This window comes from Pseudorasbora parva, chromosome 2 (assembly GCF_024679245.1).
Source record: "Pseudorasbora parva isolate DD20220531a chromosome 2, ASM2467924v1, whole genome shotgun sequence".
In the NCBI taxonomy this organism is placed as follows: domain Eukaryota; kingdom Metazoa; phylum Chordata; class Actinopteri; order Cypriniformes; family Gobionidae; genus Pseudorasbora; species Pseudorasbora parva.
Window position 1 is genome coordinate 44507570 of NC_090173.1, and position 14774 is coordinate 44522343.

General features: G+C 38.2%; 1 long non-coding RNA gene across 2 annotated transcripts; it reads right to left on the minus strand.

Annotated features, from left to right (window-relative positions):
- Positions 1 to 4906: 4906 nt before the first annotated feature.
- LOC137045000 (uncharacterized) lies at positions 4907 to 9431 on the minus strand. 2 transcript variants are annotated; one of them, XR_010898673.1, is made up of 5 exons: positions 8841 to 9431; positions 8673 to 8732; positions 8406 to 8543; positions 8112 to 8228; positions 4907 to 5035 (listed from the first exon to the last, which is right to left on the minus strand). It is a non-coding gene; the product is annotated as an uncharacterized lncRNA (long non-coding RNA). The 2 variants fall into 2 exon arrangements; XR_010898672.1 differs by lacking the exon at positions 4907 to 5035 and having other exon boundaries at positions 5829 to 8228; positions 8841 to 9424.
- Between the last annotated feature and the right edge of the window lie 5343 nt (positions 9432 to 14774).

The following is a 14774-nucleotide window of genomic DNA, read 5'->3' on the forward strand; positions in this document are numbered from 1 at the left end:
TATATATTTTGTTCAGTTGAGTACTTACAATATCCCAAATGTTTCCAACTATTTGTAAATTGTGAGAAAATTGCTATTTTAACTGAGGACCGGACGTTTCAGCATAGCGTTTGAGGGAGTCGGCTGTCAATCGCGTCATTTCTGCGTTACCCTCGGTTTTATTCTGCAGAAGCGCTTTTCTCTTAGCAGTGTGAACATGTCACAGCAGCGCCGAGCGAACGCACAGAATAACGTCATAACATCATTTTAAACACACTTAAATGTATCTTATATGATAATCAGAGCTGATTTACCTTATAATCATGACTGGACAAAGCGGAACTGTGCGCGCCTGGCGACTGTGTCCCGTCCCGTCATAATAAAAGTCCCGTTGCTCGCGAGCCGTGGTTTTGTGTAACAATCGCTCCAGCGGCCTTGCTCAGCTCCACAACAATCGGCCCTACTCTGCTTCATACTACAGTAACGTTAATAATCAATCGCTCCAGCGGCCTTGCTCAGCTCCACAACAATCGGCCCTACTCTGCTTCATACTACAGTAACGTTAATAATCAATCGCTCCAGCGGCCTTGCTCAGCTCCACAACAATCGGCCCTACTCTGCTTCATACTACAGTAACGTTAAAAATCAATCGCTCCAGCGGCCTTGCTCAGCTCCACAACACGCGGCCCTGCTCTGTTTTATACTACAGTTACATTAATAATCACATCCATCAACATGATTTCTGCCTGAGTCCACCGGCTGTGAGGTATCATATCACAAGATACTGCGCTCACACTTGGCATCATCAAACTACACCTTTGTTTAGAATAGGCGCCCTCCAGTGAATGGAAAGTTGCACAGTGCAGCTTTAATCTTACTTATTCTTAATATGAAATATTACAATTATATATATATATATATATATATATATATATATATATATATATATATATATATATATATATATATATATAACATTTTTAAATAACTTGTGTGGATGAATAATTAACAAAAAGACCAGGAGTTCTTGTTGACAAAATCTGAAACTGAAAACAAGTCTTCAGATTCTTTCTGGTCCTGGCTTAAAGGAGACAGGGCGAAAATGTTGGTTAATAATTTGAAAACATGTGCTTTGCCCTGTTGTTGGTGTAGGTTAAATTGTGCCCGTCTATCCAGCCCCCACACACCTACGCACACTCCCACAACAACACGAGCACAGATGGCACACTCAAGGGGTTCTGGGAGAAAACAGACAGTCCATCAGAAAACAGATTTCCCACAGAGAGAGGTGTATTAGAGAGGAGGGTATGGGAAATTCAATAGTTGACGGTATAGAGTCTGCTCACAAATTTAATGCAGCTGTTGGTCTGACCAGAATTTGAGTTTGTAAGGGAACGAAATAGAGGTAATACTGTCTGAGACGGACATGGGCGGATTATGAATGTTCTATTTGTGAAGCTCCGGTCCTGTTACTGGTTTAATCATACTTACTGCACGGCTTGGCTGAGCAGCTGGATTCCTATTAAGGATGCTTGGCCTGCTACCCTATTCTTACCTGATAACAATCACCAGTCGTCCCGGCAAGGCTTTCTTTCCCTCGCTGCAGGGCTCAGGGCATTTTTATTCTACCTGATCTCTCTATGAACTTGTCTTCATCTTGTCCTCTTAATTTTGAAACCATTCTGAAATGACAGAATCACATAACCACCTCTCTGACCTAGACACCTGCAGCATCCCCTATATGACGTCAAACCAGATTTCATGGCAAGCTTATATTATTAAACCAGCAGTAATGTTTTTATTGCCTTAGTGGAGTGTGGCGTGTTCGAGCAGAAGGGTTATAAAGACAAATGACCTGTGGTTGCGCTGCAAAATATTTCTGCTTTATTGTCTTTCACAAATCAGCATGTAATGAAATTAGAGCGATGAGTTCAAATCAATGTGAGTTAAAAAAAATGCAATTACGAGGGCAATTACGAAGCGGTGTCCCGTGAGAGATAAGGAGGAGAATAAAAACGTATTACAACCTGTTTTCCTCTTGTCTGTCCTCTTTACACCTCTTTCTCAAGGGGGGGAAACAGCTGGCCAAACTTTTGAGAGCACGAGAATTAATTTCAACCTGTGAGGTGACTCTTGTGCTGCTGAAGGGCAAATTCATTATACATAATGGTGCCAGTTGCCAACCTCGACCAACCAGCGGTAGCAGGTAGAGCAGGACCGATTACATTTGGTGCCGTGTCCCGAGTGGGAGTGAGGTTTAAGGGGGTGAGTGTAATGGACGTTGGCCAGTAAGAGCTGTGCGTGTAAATCTCACTCTCCTGATCGCAAGAGGTTCTCAAGTGACTGATGCCAGCGGCTGCGTTCTTCAGCACCCTTTAGTCCCCGGCTGAAATCCGGCTCTGAGCGGGTCGAGCAGGACCGGTTACATTTGGTTCCGTGAAAATGTTGGGGAAATGTACATCTATCAGGAAAATGTACATCTTTACCCTTCATTCAAATACTATTAAAGATTTTGTAAGCATGTTTTTTCATTTGTGAAAAAGGCCTTAGAAGCATCTGGCTTAAAACAAATACAGCCTGAATGTTTAACTATTCCCAGAATTGAACTGGGAGAGACGGCTCTGGGTCGCTTTTCCCAAAACTAAAATACACTAAACGCGGCCTGACTAGTGGCTATTTCATGTAATTTTAGTGCTTGCTGTGTAGTTTTATGTTAAATTACCAAAATGCTAATGCAAAACTCCAGTGAAACCAATTTTGAGTGAGGAGAGCTATTTTTGTGAGAATTTCTTTCATCTGTTTGGAGTATTCTAAATTGGGGACTTAATTTAGAAGGCAGCAGTGAAATCAAGTCACCTTTATTTATATAGCGCTTTTTACAATGCAGATTGTTTAAAAGTAGCTTCACTGTAAATGACCATTAAAGGTAGCCTGAAAAGCCAGACCCACATCAAGATGTTTGGTCTGGAAACTCACCATAGACAGGGCTCAATCCGAGGGGCGGGATAAACGGTTGTCTTTCAAACTCCCTCTGCACGCGATAGGATAGCGCTACAACCAACCAGAGCAACGAAGGTGAAACAGAGCTTGTTGATAGATTAAACATTCGCCGTATCTGGTCAGCAAAACTCCGAACACATCTTCCCTTCTTAAGAATGACTTCAATGCCGTTCTTGGTTCTTTTCTCAGAGAAAAGCTTAACTCCAAGTCTTCCAGAGTCGCGGTCAAAGCTGATTCGAAAGACAGCCGTTTGCCAGTTTCTGTGTTTACTAGAGGCACGCAAACGCAACTCGGCCGTCGTCATTATGGCCCCGCCCACCGACTCTATACACGATGTGATTGGCCCGGCAAGAGGTAGGCGAATACAGCTCAGAAGGGTATTAAGAGTTGCTAGATGACACTTGCGGGCAGATTAAATTTGCTGCCGCTAGGGTGCATCTAGATTTCTAGGCTACATTAAAGGGATAATTCACTGCTTTTTCATATTAATAAACTGTTATTCCCTTAACTAAGACGAGTTTATACATACCTGTCTCGTCTCAGTTAATCTCTCTGAAGCGCGGTAACATTCTGATAGCATTTAGCTTAGCCCACTAAACCCAGTTCATTCACTATGGTACCAAACAGAGATCAAGTCAGAAGCGACTAAACACCTCCACGTTGTTTTCCCCATCTAATTACAGTTACACGAATAGTTGAACGATCAAGTATGATGACATCAAATAAAACGTGGCGCTTTTCTAAGCGGATTAAAAATCCGTTTAGACATGAGGGAAGAAATTTCAACAGGGACTTTTTACTGTGCAGAGTCGAAGTACTCTCAGAAGTTCTATTCCACCATACATTATAGTTCTCCTTTTTAATCCACTTAGAAAAGCGCCACATTTTATGTCATCATACTTGATCGTTCAACTATTCGTGTAACTGTAATTAGATGGGGAAAACGTGGAGGTGTTTGGTCGCTTCTGACTTGATCTCTGTTTGGTACCACACTGTAAAAAATTATTTGTTGACTTAACTTAATATATTTTGTTATCTTTTTGCATTGATTTTTTAAAGTTTCTCTTACTTATTTGGATAAGTTATCTGAACTAATTCCATTTAGTAATAAAAACTTCCCCTTCAGTTTTCTGAACTTAAATGTTCTAGTCATCATAACTTCACTTTAGTTTTCTGAACTTAAATGTTCTAGTCATCATAACTTCACTTCAGTTTTCTGAACTTAAATGTTCTAGTCATCATAACTTCACTTCAGTTTTCTGAACTTAAATGTTGTAGTCATCATAACTTCACTTCAGTTTTCTGAACTTAAATGTTGTAGTCATCATAACTTCACTTCAGTTTTCTGAACTTAAATGTTCTAGTCATCATAACTTCACTTCAGTTTTCTGAACTTAAATGTTCTAGTCATCATAACTTCACTTTAGTTGGTTGCAAAGCTGCTTTAATAAGTATTAATTGCATTACTATATTGATTTGTAAATTACATTTGATTTAGAATAAAACCTATAGCAAATTAAAATCACAGCAACACATATCAGTACACATTTATATTTATTGCAAAAACAAACACCAAAAACAACCACACAAAAGGTCTGAAATGTCCTTTCTTCAGAAAATTGCAAAAAGAAACGGCACAGACTGTTAAACACCTCTGATTTGGCTTTATACCATTTTAATTTAAACTTAATTTAAGTTCATTTTAATTAACAATGTGTAAGCTCTCAAGCTTCAGTACATTTATCAATGAGCATAAACAGCACATATGCACCAGTGTTACCTCACTGCATTTTTTTCAGCTTTGCAGCTCTCCCCAACCATTAAACCTAGATTAAAAATAAAAATAAAATAAAAAGTTGGATAACCTCATAGCTCGAGCCCAAACAGTGTGGCAAAGGCATTTAGGGCATCTTCTAGATGACCACAATCTCCGTCTAGTATGACATCCACATCCACAACATCATCTGGGAAGGCACTATCATGTCTGATGTCCTCACTCATGGTCAAGATGCCCTACATTAACCCCATGAACAATGTCTCTCTCATCATCATCTGGCTGGAAAAAAATGAGACACAGATACAAATTTTAAGTGGTGCTGTCATAAAATATTTATTCAAACATACATTAAATACTAAAGAACAGCAATACAATAATTATGCAATATAGTAAATATACTTTTTCTAGCTGACAGAATATTTTTTCTGAGGTAAATGTGACGACATTGCTTAAAAGCTATTTATTGACGTTTATTAACGTTTGCGCAGTTGAAACACTGCGATTACATGAGACAATACAGATTTCATACATTGTACTGTATCTTTAAACATATTCTCTGATGTTCATACATGTTTATTTCATGCTGTATCTACTAGTAAAGTGCAATATTCAAATGCAAAAAAGCAACAAAAACAACATTTAAAACCACTGTCATATTAAAGGGTTAGTTCACCCAAAAGTGAGAATTAGCCCATGATTTACTCACCCTCAAGCCATCCTAGGTGTATTACATTCTTGTTTCATATCGTTCATTCACTTGGCCAAATAAAAAATGTGCTTGTCCGGAAAAAAGTTCGATATTTTTTTGTTTTTCCGTGCGTGTGTGCGTTGTAAATATAATTTATTCTGAAGCAATATTCTCCCCATTGTTCAATCAGCTTTGACATATTTAAATATGCATATTTGTGATTTAAAAAAAAAAATATTGAATCATTTGAAATGTAGGATATTTTTACCTTTTATAAAGGGGATTTCCCCCCTAATCTTATTAAATAAAGGCTCTGCTTCAGGTTTCATTCTATATTGTTATATTTGATCAATACATTAAATTAAAATAAGACAATATAAGGGCTGTTACCAATCAAATAAAATAATTTACACTGAAAAATCACAACTACATTAAATAATGTTTTGAGATTTGTAGTTTTGAATAGACAAATACAAATGTTAGAAAGTATGTTTAAACATGAAACTAAACCTCCAGTAGGTGGCAGCAGGTGGCCGTCTTAATGAGTGAGCCATTGATTCGTTCATTCAAACGATTCATTCAAACACTGAATCGTTCAGTTGCTGTGAGACGCGTTACGGTTCTGCTGTGAACGATTTTCGCTGCTGAAATAGAACAAACACACTCAATATTGCATCTAAAATGTAAGTGACTAAGTGAATGTTAATGTAATGTTTATGGAACCGTCATATGAAATCAGAGTCACTTTCTGTCGTGATTGTATTCAGGAAACAGCTTAAATGGCTCTAGTGTTGTAATTTCTCCTCGAGAGGCTGCACGAGTGTCAACAGCGCGAACTTGTTATCGTCATTTCATCATATATTATTATCCACTATCGATCGCCACTTACACTAAATTAATGCACAATCATTCTTGCATTTTGGTTATTCGCTAACGTTAGTTTATTTTTTGTTTTAATCAGGCCCTTGTCCATCGGGCAAGTAAAATTCTCTTTCACTTGTCCCTGACAAGCGTTAATGTCGAGCCCTGAATCAGTTATATTAAAAAAAGTTCTGGCTAATCCAAAAATTATAAATGGCAGTGAATGGCTGCCCAAATTTTGAAGCCCAGAAAAAAAGTGCATCTATCCCAGGGCTCGACATTAACGCTTGTGGATTTTTCGAAGGGACAAGTGAAAGAGAATTTTACTTGCCCGATGGACCTGATTAAAACAAAAAATAGCTAGCGAATCACCAAAATGCAAGAATGATTGCATTAATTTAGTGTAAGTGGCGATTGATAGTGGATAATAATATATAATGAACTGACGATAACAAGATCGCGCTGTTGACACTTGTGCAGCCTCTAGAGAAGACATTACAACACTTGACCTGTTTTCCTGAATACCACCACGACTGAAAATGACACTGACTTCATATGACAGTTCATAGCAAAACAATTAATTAACATTCACTTAAATTAACATTCCCTTAAATTCACTTACATTTAAGAAGCAATATTTAATGTTTTGTTCTATTTCAGCAGTGAAAATCATTCACAGCAGAACCGCAACAAGTCACAGCAACATGTGTGTTACTGAACGATTCAGCGTTTGAATGAATCGTTTGAATGAACGACTCAATGACTCACTCATTAAAACGGCCACCTGCTACCACCTACTGGAGGTTTGGTTTGATGTTTAAACATTATTGGTCTATCCAAAAATACAAATTTCAAAACATTATTTAATGCAAATTAAATTTTTCAGTGTAAATTATTTAATGTGATTGGTAACAGCCCTTATAGTGTCTTATTTTAAATTAATGTATAGATCAAATTTTACAATATAAAATGAAACCTGAAGCATAGCCTATATTTAATAAGATTAGAGGGGAAATGCCCTTAATATAAAGTAAAAAATAATAATTAAAAAATTCACAAATATGCAGATTTAAATATGTCAAAGCTGATTGAATACTGGTCAGCATATTGCTTCAGAATAAATTATATTTAAAACACACACACACACACACACACACACAAAATATCAAACTTTTTTCCGGACAAGCACATGAACATGCTTAATGTCAAGCCCTGTATCCATTATAAAAATAATCCAGAAGGCTCCGGGGGGTTAATAAAGGCTTCTGGCGGACCGCCCTCAACTTACGAAATAAGTGTAATGCCTCTCGAAGTTCAAAAGGTTTACGCCACGTCCGACGTCATCGTCGCGGCAATTACGTTTTTTTTACACCATGTCCGATGCCGTCGCTGCGCCAGTTGCGTTTTTCTTTCCCTCTACATCCGACGACATCGCCGTGCCAGTTACACTTTTTCCGTAACTTTAATACGGAAGGCCGTCGCGCCAGAAGCTACATATTTTAACATTATAACTTTTTACATTACAAACCCATCGATTCACATCAGAATGTCTTTATTAACCCCCCTGGAGCCATGTGGATTACTTTTACAATGGATGGATGCACTTTTTTCTGGGCTTAAAAATTTGGACTGCCATTCACTGCCATTTATAATGCTTTAGATTTTTTTTAAATATAACTCCGATTGTATTCGTCTGGAATACACCTAGTATGGCTTGAGGGTGAGTAAATCATGAGGTTATTTTCCTTTTTGGGTGAACTTACCCTTTAATAGTTATTTATTTTACCTGTATCGATTCAAACTCACATTTAATAATTTTCAAGGAGTTTCATGAAACTTATCTGTATCTGATGGCGATCTGAGAGAGAGACCATGCAGTGAAGCGAGATGTAGTTTCATCCAATCCGTAAACCAGTTCAGTTTCTTGTCAAGGAGCAATAGATAAAAACATATAAAAAAAAAAAAAAAAACATTTTATAGGCTTATTGACAACATGTTGCAATGTTTACACTGTACAATGACTCAATGTGATTTAATTAGGGCTGAATACTTCAAATTTCACAATTTGATATTATTTAAATTCACAAAGTTAATATTTACCAGAAATTGCAGCAAATATAGTGAAACTGCTGTCCACCTCCAACCATTCGAACAAATAGACGGCGCGAGTTGTTGAGAGCTCCATGAACCCCGCGAGGTAAAAGCGTGTAACGTTAGGAACTCTGTATTTCAACGGCTCTGGGAGCACAACACACACACACACACACACACACACACACACACACACACACACACACACAAATATAATTATAAAACAATATAATGTCATAAATACACTTTGTAGATGAGGTTAAACACGTAACTTACTTTGTGTTATCTTGGTTAAAAGTAAACTCCATGTCTGCACTGCACGGTGAGTCATGTCCCCTGAGAGAAAAATTTTGGCTCGTTTAAATGCGCACAGCATATAAGTTACATATTGGTATAAATCAATAAATTATGAAAAACAAATGGTAAATGAGATAAAACACTTACTTTATAATATTTCCCTGTAAAAAAGTTCTCTCGCCTCAGTCGCCTGTTTCTATCCTCCGCTCTGCACCGCGAGTCAAAGAAGATATCTCTAAGTTTAGGTGCGCACGGACACACACACACACACACACACACACACACACACCATCCTACCACAATATAATGTTATAAACTTCATACTGTTAATGAGATAAAACACTATGCCGGTGTAAACACTACTCATTTGCTCAGCATTGCGATTGAATGGAAATGGCGTCTGGTCTGTCAGTCGGTGGGGGAGGGGATACGGGGGCGCGCGCATACAGCACGTGCATTTCCTGGATGTACATAATTATCCTCTCCGCCAGATGGCGCTGTTTTCACTAGCCGTGTTAATACAAAAACTCTTTACTCATTGACTCCTTGAATTAAGACTTGGTTTATATGGTGTGGAATGGTACGTATTAAATACGGTAAGTTAAATAAATGTGCTCATATCTATATAATTAGAGTGTTGTATATAAATCAGCTGCACATAGTAGATTAAGTTTAGTTTACTGTAGTTAAATAAATAGACTAAAGTATAATTGGAGTAAAATCCAGAACAGTTCAACTTATGTTTTTAAGTTAAAACAACAATTATACTTGTTCATTCAACAGAAAATCTAGTTTAGTTATTTCATCATATGTTTTTGAGTTAAAACAACAATTATACTTGTTCACTTAACTTTCAGTCTAGTTGAGGACAAGAAAACTTAAAATGCCTTGTTGTCTGGACAATCTAGTTATCTCTACTGAAAAAAATTTGTTGAAATAACAAAATCGCAAACAAATTTTTTACAGTGCATAGTGAATGAACTGGATTTAGTGGGCTAAGCTAAATGCTATCAGATCGTCACCGTACGTCAGAGAGATTAAGAGCACGCACTCGTTTAATATGAAAAAGCGGTGAAGTATCCCTTTAAATCTTCCAATCACTGAAGTGGGCTGTCACCTTTACCTCCGTCCATAGAGGGCAGTGTTGCATTGAATGCAGGAAGAAGGCTTTCACTAAAAGGGACTTTAATATTAAACTTTAGCCAAATGTTTCGAAATAACCCTTTATTTTTTTGGTTGTCAAATGATGCTTTGGAAATACTTAAAGGGGGGTGAAATGCTGTTTCATGCATACTGATCTTTTTACACTGTTAAAGACTTGGAATCCCATACTAAACATAGACAAAGTTTCAAAAGTTAAGGTGGACGTTTGATGGGAGTATTTCTTTGTCAAAAATACTACTTCCGGTTAGTCATAAGTTTCGGCAAGTTTTTTGAGATCATGCGTCCCCTTTGACGTTAATGGGGGCGGAATTTCCTTGTATGGGCCGTACGGACAATTCTACCGGAAGAGCGTGAGAGAGAGAGAGAGAGAGAGCGAAAGCAACAGGCTACGCCCATCAAAGCGCTGGCTCGTAGGCTGCGCTGCACAGGTGATGTGCACATAACAATGTCACCAAAAAAGTGCGTTTTTGGTTGCCAGACCAAGACAGTCCTGCACAGATTCCCCAAAAACCCCGCGTTAAGGCAACAGTGGATGGAATTTGCTTTTCCGGATCAGCAACTGAGTTGCGCGAATGTTTATATCTGTTCGCTGCATTTCGGTGCCGACTGTTTCATAAACAAGGCCCAGCTCGACGCCGGATTTTCCCGATCGCCTAATGCTGAATGATGGAGCAGTCCCAACGTTAGAACCGCAGGCTGTGAGTGAGACTGCTTCAAATGTCTGTGTCTTTGCCTATGCCCATCAAGTAGCCCAAACATGATCACGTATAGTTAATTGATCAATGGAGCATGCGATGTGTAGTGCGTGTACATTTGTTTAGCTGGCCACTATATGTGTAACTTTATGTTTGTGTATTGTAAAAGCACTCCAAACAACAATACACAAAGAGGGGGGAAATATGTTGAACTAAATAAGCACGCTTCTTCATTCAAATGCGCTACTATTCCGTGTCTTTCTATGTAAACACTAACTTAGCCTGCCGTGCAAAACCAGTCCGCTTACTGTCTAACGTTACACAAACCACGCGTAAACACACAAACACACGTGCACAACTGCACTTCCCACATGTACACCTTCAAAGACAAAAATACGACGATATAATTCAAGTGTAAATATGTAAATAACACAAGCCGCTAAGCATATTATATAGTTAGTGTATAACTTGTACCACATAGAGACGTCCTGCTCTAGTCGTTTTTGCTGCTGCTCCTGTTCAACTGCAGCCTCTGGGTCTGATTCCGGATCATAGATGTATGGCTGTATCTGATTAAAAGCCATATTTTTATTTTGAATAAAGTTTTTTTCCCGCTGTTAGGGATGACACGGCTTTACGACGCACTCGACTCAACACAATAGCAGCAGCGAGCACACGTCATTATTTAGCTCCGCTCACACGACACGCCCCCACCCGCTCGGCTTTTTTCGGAAAGACTCGGAACAGCGCATCTTTCTTATATAATTATAAAAAAAATAAAGACTTTTCGGAGATATGCAGGATGCAATGCTACTCTATAGGTACTCAAGATTGACATGACACTGACTGAAACTGAGTGTTTCACCCCCCCTTTAATGCGGACATTCTACTTTTTCTTGTTTTTAAAGAGTGTTTGTTTCTTACCTCACATACCTTTATTTTGAAGTGTAGATAAGGAAGCGCTGCGGCGGACTATGTGTATGTTGGCGCACATTTCTAAATGAATCGTCATTCTGATTAACGCTTCCAAAAAGGTTATTTTTTGGGTACTTTCTGTGCATATATGTTTAAAGGGTTTCTATCTACTACCTAGCTCATGGCTGATGAAGGGCACAAGGTATGTTTGAATTGTATTCTATGTATGAACTTTGAGAGACTTAGTGTTCATATTTTCTATCTAAAACATTTAGTTGGGAGTTTCTCTTGGTTTGCACTTCAAGTGGATTGTTTACAGCAAATCTAGTCTTTATTCGGTCATTATATGTTTTTTCTCTCTAAATTGAGTTTGTCAGTTGTACCAAAATCAATTAATTGTCAGCGCAGGTGTTTCATTTAGTTCATATTGCATTCTAAAAGGAGATTGTTGTAATTATAGCAATTCATAAATCCTTATAGGTCATTCAGACACTTTGAAGAGGTTCGTCAATTGTTTTAAAACTAATTCTGCTAAGTGCTTTATGTGCATTAAAGCTACTGTCAGTGTTAAATATTTTTTGTATTCAGGATTACTACAGAACAGTAATGCAAGGTTATTACATTAGCCTGTATATTAAAATATGCTTTATTTTCACATGCTGTATTGTGTAGGCCATCTAGATTGCAAATGTGTATTTTTTAGTTTATAGGTTTATAGACATTCATACAATTTGCACAGATGTCTAATTAATGTGTATTTGTTTGTTTTATTTAGCTCTTACAGTGTTTTTTGGAAATTAAACCCTTTACAAACATCAGTTCCTGAGAGTAATTGCATCTGTTCAGCCGAGAATGCTACACTCACAGTAGTAACTTAAAAATCATCATTGTCTTGCTCAATTTAGTTCTCATATGGTGTCAATGCAGGCAGATCAGTAATATAGTTGAATATTAAGTGTCCCCAACTAAGAAAGCCAAAGGTGACCGAGGAAGGGAGAGTCACAGGGGAGAGTCTAGTTGACACAATCTATGCTGACACTTCGGGGATGCGTTGTAGTCGTGTCTAGGCACAGGTCCATCATCTGATCTCGATACGGCTGAATACAGTAAACATTGGGATAAACAGAGATGCTAATATTAACGTAGATGCCTTTCTTGTTATGGTGCAAACGATTACATTGTGTGTTTAAATATGAAGGGTTTCTGGTTCCAGCTGACCTAAATAGCTTAACAATCATTAAACTGATTTGATTAATAGAAATTGGTTACATTGTGTATGCCATAGTAAAGAGATGAGTGTCTGCTTCCAAAACAATGCTAGGAAGACTGTTCCAAAGTTTAGGTGCTAAATAGAAGGATCTACCTCCAGCATTATGATCTGTCCAGAATTTTGTGACAGTAATAGAAGTGAAGAAGTATAATGCTTTAGGAGCTCACTCAAGTACTGGAGAGCTAAACCATTTAATGCTTTGTATACATTTTAAAATCTTGCTTATAACTTACAATGTTTAATAGGGTGCAGTGTTGACAGAACCAGGGTAATATGGTCAGGCTTCCTGATTCTATTAAGAGCTCTAGCTGCTGCGTTTTGGAACAGCTGGAGTTTGTTTATTAAGCTTGCAGGGCAACCACTCAGTAGAGCATTACACTAATCTAGCTTTGAGGTCATGAACGAATGAACTAACTGTTCATTCACTAGCAGTCTATGTAGTCAGCTCTCTAGGTTTTGGACAAAGCCCATGGATTATCTATACAATTTCTAGAAACAAAAAAGAAACTCACATTTTTGCCAAAGTTTTCTAAGTGAGCGTTAATGTTGGACACTGCATGTTCATTTGTTCTAGGATGTGCTTCGTGTGAAGAAGAAAGGGTATATCGGAGAGAGTGCCATTTTAAAATCACAGTGTACACTGCAGTGGAAGGGAGGGCCTGCGGCTCTTTTAATTGGCTGCGTATGAAACAGCTGTCATGCCCGCCATTTGGGCTGTAAGTCTTAATTAAACAGCAGTGCATGCTGGGCCGGCTGCAGCCTCACTGAGAAGCGGAAGATGTTCTGTGAATCACACCAATGCCTCACTCGCACAAACTCGTGAAGATGTATACGATCACAATGGCGGTGTATCTGTGAGTCCGTCTCTTCCCCTCACGTCACATCACCTCCCTCACTTAAACAGACATGCAGCAGGATGCTAACAGACAGCTTTGCTTGTGTCATTGAAAGTTTGCTGTAGTCTCAATGCACTATAAGAGAGAGGACGCAGTGTAGATGCAGTGGAGGCTGTTAAACGCTGCTCATCTTTTATTCAGGAGGGATGCCTGCTGATTTGAGCCGCTCAAATAAGAGATGTGACTGTGCTAATGTTGTTCCACCCACAATCAAGATTCATGAGGCCTAGGTGCATGTTTGTGACTGAAAGAGAAAGGAGAAGAAAGGGAGAGTCTATAGCTTTCTTTAGATTTCTTTTGCACAGCTTCAAAGCATTGCAGCGTTCTCAGCATGAGTTCTATTTTTAGCGGTCTCACTGCATCAAAGCTTTAATTCCCTGTATGTATACAAATGAAGCAATTATTCAGAACTCTTCGCCAGTCTTAGATGAGCAGTGTGACACACATCAGATCATTTTCCTGTTATTTACCCTAAATTGTAGAAAGTCTGTTTTACACCACACAAATGTATTTCATCTGCCATATTAACAAGTTGCAACATTCACACCGGTAAGCAGCGCTTCAAGTGGAGTTAATTTGTGACCTGTATAGCTCAGTGATCTCAGAAGAAAATGTTGAAAATGCACTATGAACCTATTTATCAGCACAATTCTAAGCAATATAGGATTGTGTGAAGTAATAACACAGTGGGTGTTGAGGGTACTCTATTCTTATTAGTAATTGTAAGAAGGTTCAATTGGTTCAAAATAACACAATGAACTACTTACACATGGCTTAAAAAAGATGTCTTCGGAAATTGATGCGCAGGCCTCTTAACAAGCATTTTTGGTAATTGGATCATGATCGAATAGCACTTAGAATTAAAAAGCCCAGTGTACAGTAAATGCAGCAGAAACTGCATTTGGAGAGGGTTTGAGGCAGATTGTAACCACACTTAATCAAGATATAAAAGAAAATGTGTTTTCATTATGAATATTTTACTACATAAAGCATCACATGTGTCACTTTCAAGCGCTGAAACGTTAAAGCGCTGTGTTGTGGGTCTTTGGCTTTGTCTTTATATTCTGGGCTGTAAAAAGGTAACAGACAGTTCTTTAGTGAGCTGCTCACCTGATTTAATGATCAGTACCCCATAAATGAT